This window comes from Ostrea edulis, chromosome 6, assembly GCF_947568905.1.
Source record: "Ostrea edulis chromosome 6, xbOstEdul1.1, whole genome shotgun sequence".
NCBI classification, from domain to species: Eukaryota; Metazoa; Mollusca; class Bivalvia; order Ostreida; family Ostreidae; genus Ostrea; species Ostrea edulis.
The window spans coordinates 11,771,756-11,780,315 of record NC_079169.1 but is presented as its reverse complement, the minus strand read 5'-3'; the positions used below and the strand labels follow the sequence as shown (position 1 = coordinate 11,780,315).

The 8,560-nt window shown below is 37.6% G+C and overlaps 1 pseudogene; it reads right to left on the bottom strand.

Annotated features, from left to right (window-relative positions):
* Nucleotides 1-3,120: 3,120 nt before the first annotated feature.
* The window catches only part of LOC125645526 (cathepsin B-like), a 17,699-nt pseudogene continuing 12,259 nt past the window's right edge, over nucleotides 3,121-8,560 (bottom strand).

Below are 8,560 nucleotides of genomic sequence, written 5' to 3'. Positions count from 1 at the left end.
CATATAGACTTCAATGAAAGTCGTTTTTAAGAACATCGGATAGACTGTTTATTTTTATACTAAACAATGTGACCGATAAAATACTTCCTTGTGGCACGCCCATTTCTTGTTCGAAATTTTCTGAAAATGGAGGTCCTACATTAAACGAGCATTGAAATGAAAGGCGAAGATAACGAACAGTGATCAATCTCATAACTCCTATATGCAATACAAAGTGGCGAGTTGAGCAAACACGGACCCCTGGATATACCAGAGGTGGGATCAGGTGCCTAAGAGGAGTAAGCATCCCCTGTCGACCGGTCACACCTGCCGTACGCCATATCTTGATCAGTTATTAAACGTAAAATTTAATATAAAATGTCGTGTATCAACTCCCAATTGGCCCTCGGGATGAAAATTAAAATTCTGAAACTTAACTGCATATTACAGGGCACTTCCAATCATCTCTCAAAAAATGCTTTGGCTACTGCATAAAATGTACGAGTTCTTTTTTAATAAAAACATTTTAATCCCTACTTTGTCCCATGGATAAAATTGAAAATTCCAAAACCTTATTGCACATCTACAGAACATCACTAGTATCATATTCCACATTATGAATTGATTATTGAGGATGAAGAAAGTGAACGACAGACAGACCAGGGTAACAACGATATTCCCGAACTTTCTTTCAAAAGTGCGGATGTGATAATTTCTAATGGTAAATGTATTTAGCAAGTATTTTTTTTTTTTTTTTTTTTATAAATTAGTAATTACGAAATATTAGTATCAATTTCTTTTTTAAATTAATAAACAAGTTGGTATTTATTTTTTTTAACTTAAAACTTAAGACGGCGAAGCAAGAACGTAGTGATATAAGTTCTCAAACCTGTGTAGAAACATTACGCTCCCTATATAAGAATTCTCAAATCTGTGTAGAAACATTACGCTCTCTATAGAAGAATCTAGTGATACAAGTTCTCAACTCTTTAATATAAGGGGTGGGCCTGTAGCTCTGGCTACAAAATTTGACCTCTGATTACTCTCTACTCAACAACTATGAAATAGATTTTGGGATGACCCAGGGCACTTGCCACCAAAATACATTTTGACATATGTAGCAAGAATATAATCATATGGTATAGGCATGATTGTCTCATCTTGTAGATACTGTATTTAAGCAATCAATGAATGAACGGATGGAATGACCCAGGAGAACTTGCTGAACAGAGTAATCAATACACCTCGATATGTGCATTAATAATAAATATGTAATTCTGGCAGTGTAGTGGTAATGTATTCCACCCAGAGGTCATATTCTCACCTGAGCATTCCATGTTAAATTTATCATGTATATCCCAAGTAAATTATAAAATAGCTTTTGTGGCTTCTTCGCTAGTTACACAAGTACGACGGAGAGTATAGCCACATATTTCCTTCCTTATACAAATTATTATTCCGAACTTTCTGATTGTCTGAGATTCAACAAATCAGAATTTTATGTTCACCTCAACGTCCATTCCAGGTGAATCATTACCTTTCAATTTCCCAACATCGGATTAAAAAATAGATTGTGATTTTCGAAATTGACACGTTATGATGAAAAGCTCAGGAGCTAACTTCTTTAAGTAATATTCCGCCGTTAGTCTTCCAAATATCAAATTTTGGTGAAGATAAGTTATGTAAATTATAATTATTTGAGTTCAAATCTGAAATCAGGCATTCAAAGCACATTACCGCAAACTACAATTACACTGTTTTGAGGATTGTTTTAACAAAAATACTGCACCAAATGAATTACTTCGTTTTTAAACTTGCCTGGTAAAGCGTTATACCCCACAGTAGAAGAAACTGTTAGACCCATAATAGGTTACTCACTGAAGAAGATATATCTATATAAAGCACACCTGTGGACGATCACGACCTTGCGTTTTCCTTATCTCAATGGGACCAAGACATGAGGTTGACCGTCCGCAAACATTTAAATTTGGATAAAAATGCCGACTCTTCCGATTAACTTACTAACGACGAAATATCGTCAACGGTGGTGAGTTCCAGCGAGAATGCAAAAGCGTTAGATGACGTTACGGAAGACGAAGCTCCAGTCAACAATGGACGTGTGTTTTTTAAAAAGACAATTTGGTGAGGTAAAATGCACCAGATGGTTGGTTACAGGTTGTTTAACGTCCCACTCGAGAATTTTTCACTCATATGGAGACGTTAAAAATGCAACTGTGTTTGTTTATTAAATCCTGTATCAAAGGTGAAGATAACGAACATTGGTCAATCTCATAACTCCTATAAGCAATACAAAATGTATCTATGCATGTATGTGCTAACCATTAATTAAAGTCGGGCCAAACTTAACCTTTCCTCTAGCAGTGGTGGGGGCCAAAGTGGAATGTTGGTCAACAGACACTATAGAACCTCAGTGTCTACAGTCCTCAACCACGAGGATCCCTTTCTCCGTCGACCCTTCTAGTTGCAACCCACAGTAGCATTCCTCATTCTGTCGTCTATTACGAACAGGCAATGGGGTGCCGAGGAGCTAATTACACACCCAAATCCCTACATAATAGTTCAAAAGATATCAAAACCAGGAAGAACGAGAACAAAGAAGTCAAGAAAGAAAAATACCAAGTATTGTTTGTTTTGGCAATACTAGTAGTTCAGTCATTTCATGACGATTAACTAGAATAACATATGGTCAGTTTTGAGTAAGTTTTAGTTTCCTATACATTCACACTTTAACGGCCTATACAATGAACATTGTTAACAGGATTTTAGTGTTTCCCATAATATAATGGGCATATAACTCTTGATGTATTCAAAAGACTAAATGGGGCGGTCCTTCGGATGAGACTGCATAAACCGAGGCCCCGTGTCACGGCAGGTATGACACGATAAAGATCCCTCCCTGCTCAATGGCCCTTAGCGCCGAGCATAGGCCTAAAATGCAGCCCTTCACCGGCAGTGGTGACGTCTCCATATGGGTCAAATATTCTCGAGAGGTACGTAAAACAATATTCAATCAATCAATCCTGTCGCTATAATATGAACATCTGAAAATGACATTAAAATATTGTTCAAAGTCCCAAGTCTATCAGAGAAGCCATAAAAGAGAAGTGTTTACAAGCTATTTTATAATCCTCCACTCCTTTTAGATCCACTATAACTTTTAGGAAAGCAATTGGACCCTCCTGTTCCAACAATATCCACATCTACAAATGGCAATGAAGCTAACTACAAAGTTTCATATCTATCAGATAAGACATGTATGAGAAGTGTTCATAAGCTATTTTACATCCTCCACCCCACTATGAAGTTTTGAAATATAATTGGATCCTCCTGTCCCAACAAAATGCACATCTACAAATGCGAATGAAGCATTGCACAAACTTTCAAGTCTACCCGATAAGCCTTATAGGAGGAGAAGTGTTCACTAGATAGCTATTTCAACACCCTCCACCCCTCTTAGATCCACTATAATTTTTAGGAAAATAATTGGATCCTCCTGTCCTGACAATATGCACATCTACAAATGGCAATGAAGCATTGCACAAAGTTTGAAGTCTATCCGATAAGCCATATAGGAGGAGAAGAGTTCACAAGATTTTGTGACAAACGAACATGGCGTCAAACTACGTTTCGGTCTAAAAATATAGGATTATAGGGAAAATATTGCAGTTTATTGGGCACATACAGGGGTTTTTACAGCAGATTTATAAGAATCAATAGGGGTTTTATTAATCAATTTGTATACGAGTTTATTATTTCTGCATAAAAATCTAACTATTTTACATTCTCCATCCCTCTTAGATCCACTATAACATTTTGAAATATAATTGGATCCCCTTTACTTGTGAAAGAGAACTTTGATTGTGACTTGTCCAGTGTAGAAGATACAAGAGATTTATGGACCTTTCCTTTAACATGTTGAAAAACTTGTGCCTTCCCTGTATTGTTTATTCTAAATTCTGAATCACAAACTCTGCATTAAGCAAACGTATCGGAATTTCCTCTTCTACACCATTCACGCAGTCTGTTCATTGATATACATGTATATAGCAGCGATCCAGGAGCTTTGAAACTTAATTCTTCCGTGTGGCATTTTCGACCATTCAACATAAATCAAACTGAAATCAAAGCTTATGATTAATATCATTGTTTGCTCTCAATAATTTCCCTTTGGTGCTGAACCTTTTACTTGATAAAGACATTCACCATCACTCATTGAAGACCCATGGGTGACCTTAGTATGGTTGTTTTCACCCCCATTGTTTGGTTATTGGGTTTTTGACATAATCCACATTTCCATTCTTATTTTTTAGGTTGACAGTATAACCACAAGTTTGTTATATTGAGCTGACAGAAGGACTGGCATTGAGAAGTTGATAAATTGAACATTTAAAGTTGTATGGTCCGAATTACGACATTTTTGTTTTCCACCTTGTAAAAACATTAAATCATCGCATGTATGTGCATGTAGTTATGGTCAGTTTTTAAATCGAAGCAGGCTACTGACAAACAAGTTGATGGTGCAGGGGTTCCAACTGTCTCGTTTAAAATCAGCATTTCGCAAATTCTATGGTCGTTATAACGATCTAGTTTGCCAATACACCCATCTGTGTGACGTGTTTCATGCCGATTGTTAGGCCGTTCTTGACACACTGATTTTGACTTCGGATATGACCGGTCGACAGGGGATGCTTACTCCTCCTAGGCACCTCATCCCACCTCGGGTAGATATTTAGGCAAACACGGAGCCCTGGACACACCCGAGGTGGGATCAGGTGCCTAGGAGGAGTAAACATCCCCTGTCGACCGGTCACACCCACCATGGGTACCAACATTTTTTACACTGTGACCTTGGAGTTTGACCTACTTTTTGAAAACTTTAACCTTGCTAATAACTTTTGAACAGTAAGTGCTAGAGCTTTGATATTGCACACGAGTATTCCTTTCCGTGGGTACCAAAATAATTGACCCTTGACCTTGTAGTTTGATCTACCTTTTAAAAAAAATTGACATTCGTCATAACTTCTAAATGATTTTATATTAGAGCTTTCATATCGCACATGAGCATTTCTTGTGACAAGATCTTTCTACTGGTACCAAGATGTTTGTTCTTGTGACAATGCCCATCTTTAGTATTGACCATTATCGGGGACATTTGTGTGTTCACAAACACATCTTGTTTGGGTTTTTTTTCTTCATTTGTGAAACAACATACTGTCACAATCGGGGGGAAGAGGATGGCACCTACAGGCGCTTGCCTGATATTTTTATTAAAACTTACATTGAAAAATATTAAGCAAGCGCCTGTTGGTACATTCATCCACAAAATCCACCGTTTTAAAATCCATATAATATGCATTGTTATGAGGTATTAATATGAAACGGGGATTCTGTGGATGACTTCCCGAAATTCTCCCTGCAAGCTCTGCTTCCCTTGCTCATAATAAGCTTTTTGATTTTACAAGATGCTGACCTCATAACATTATTAAATAAATTATTTTCCGTTTTCCTTTCATTTCCGTTCCGCGTTTTAGCAACACCCCCTTAAAAACGGATGTCCCGTGTCACAGTAGGTGTGGCACACTAAAGGACGCTTACTGCTCAATGGCCGTAAGCGCCGTGCAAAGACCTAAATTTGAAGCCCTTCACTGGTCTTGGTGACGTCTCTATATGAGTGAATAATTCTCGAGAGGGACGTTAAACAAGATATAATCAATCAATCATGGATCGCTCCCTCCTCCAGCTCCTGGATTTTTCTTATCCAAATGGGCGTTGCCATTTTTTTGTTTTTTGTTTTGTTTAAATGACTGACGCGCAATTTGTAATTCAAACACTTGATATCTTAAAAATGAATGGTATAATTATCATTGTTAAAGTTTTAATCAATGTATGTATTGTTGTTTATAATGGTTTGATTTGAAAGAGAGTAAAACGTCGACGCTAAATGTGACGTCACAATACATGTTTAACGTGGGCTGGGTGGCATATTCCCCGCGTTAAGTAAATGGTGGACCCTGTAGTGATCCTCATACATTTCCCTTTAGATCTTACCAGGCTTGTAGTGCAAGGGAAATGTCATCAATAAGTTACTTTTAAGTAAATTCTAATTTACTGTATTATATATAAACCAAATTATAATTATCTCATGGGATAGGACAATTACCATTTCATGCTTCACTCGCGATCGATCCAACGGTCACATCGTATATATACATATGAAGATATTTGTGTGACCCAGTAAACCCGTGAATTTTGCCGTTGCATTGCGTTGAACTTGAAGTCTGCTTTTAGCATACTCTATGTACTTGGTTAATCTCGGCTGAATATTTGAACGGACGCCTTCACCGAATCTCGGAGCAGTCCTTCATAATTTATGTCTGGAAATTTACTTTCAGCTTCGACCGGTTCTAGCAATTAATGTGCACTTAGGTGACACTGCTGTTCGCTTAAAATAAGTTATTTGACTATTAAACCAAATATGTATCACTATCAATGTTGTATTACTTACCGTCTAAGTATGTAAATTCCATAAAATAAACCATCACTAATTTTCCCATTCAAATGAGGACTTCTATAGCGCAATATTTTATCTCCTAAAATTGAAGAGTTCTAAAGTTTGTTTTTAAATTAGCCAAATGCAAGTAGGTATGTAGAGATACAAAGTATCAGTAACTAAATAAAGCAGACTATAAGAACTCTTCAATTCCAGGAGATAAAATATTGTGCCTTGGAAGTCTTCATTTGAACGTAAATTTTAGTGCCTAATCATTTTGGGAATTTTATACCTAGACGGTAAGCAATATACATGTAGAATTAATAGTGATAGACTGATAGTCAGAATCACTTATTTGAAGCGAGCAGCAGTGTCATCTTCGTGCACATTAATTGCTAGAACCGGTCGAAGCTGAAAGTAAATTTTCGGACAGGAGTTATGAAGGACTGCTCCGAGATTCGATGAAGGCGTCAGTCCAAAAATTAAGCCTAGCCTAATCTCAGCCGAGATTAATAGTGTTACATAATTGATTTAATAGTCAACAAACTTATTTGAAGCGAACAACATTGTCACCTACGTGCACTTTAATTACTAGAACCGGCCGAAGCTGAAAGTAAATTTCCAGACATGAATTATAAAGGACGGCTCCGAGATTCGGTGAAGGCGTCAGTCCAGATATTCAGCCGAGCAGAATCTCAACCGAGATCAGTACTTGGTATCTCTGTGTCTCAGCAGTCTGACTTGAATTGTGCTCAATCCCAAGTCATATCAGGGGGAGGGTCCAGGAATTGCGGTTACGGGGTGCAACTTTATGAGGTTTGGGGCCGCCCGGAAGCCTCTGGACTTTACGGATTTTATAGGGCTTGAAATATGTCTCTTTGGAAGGTGAAGATAACGAGCGGTGATCAATCTCATAACTCCTACAAGCAATACAAAATAGATAGTTGGGCAAACACGGACCCCTGGACACACCAGAGGTGGGATCAGGTGCCTAGGAGGAGTAAGCATCCCTTGTTGACCGGTCACACCCGCCGTGAGCCCCATATCCTGATCAGGTAAACGGAGTTATCCGCAGTCAAAATCAGTGTGCCAAGAACGGCTTAACAATCGGTATGAAACACGTCAGACAGCATTTGACCCAATGTGAGGTTGTATTGTAATCATATTTACTATTTTCTGTCATTTTTGATCAGGTTAAATCACTAATTTGACGCAAATTTTAAGGATTGTTAAAAAAAATGTAAGTTCTCCCGATGAAAGTATTTCAATAAATCAAACAATTCTGTAATTTACTTCTCCGAGAGTTGAAGAAATTATTGCGTCTTTTATCGTTTATATTTTTCTAAACAAGAGACCACGATTTACTTGAATTTGAAAAATGTTTAGGGGCGCGCCGGCTGCGCCCCCCTTAAATCTGCCACTGCATATTGGTATCCTTGGCAATACCAAAAGAGACAAAGCGGCAAAACAATGCACTTCGCGGTGATATTGTACACTTATTTTTTTTTTTACACTGATTTGAAATACTTCATAAAGCTCTATTGAAATTCTCTTTAGCAAATTGGGATTTACGTGACATCAGTAAACTTTATTCTATTCAAAACAAAGTACACAAACCATGTAACATCTTAATGAAAGGTGAAGATAATGCACATTGATCAGTCTCACAACTCATTTAAGGTTGATCGATCCTCATGTGATGTCATAGGATTTTGCAAAAATCTTTATCAAGTTAAACTTTGCGCATGATAGAAATACATCTCAACTGTATGACAAACGGGATGATTTCAGCTTCTCCATCGTCAACTTCCCACATTTATGTAGCAACATTCCCTTATCACCTGCATATGGTGTTTATATATCTCAACTGATTCGATATGCAAGAGCTTGTTCTGGGTATAGTCAGTTTTTAAATCGAGGTAAGCTACTGACAAACAAGTTGATGGTACAGGGATTTCAACAGTCTCGATTGAAGTCAGCATTTCGCAAATTCTATGGTCGTTATAACGATCTATTTCGTCAATACAACCTCGCATTGGGTCAAATGCTGTTTGACGTGTTTCATACCGA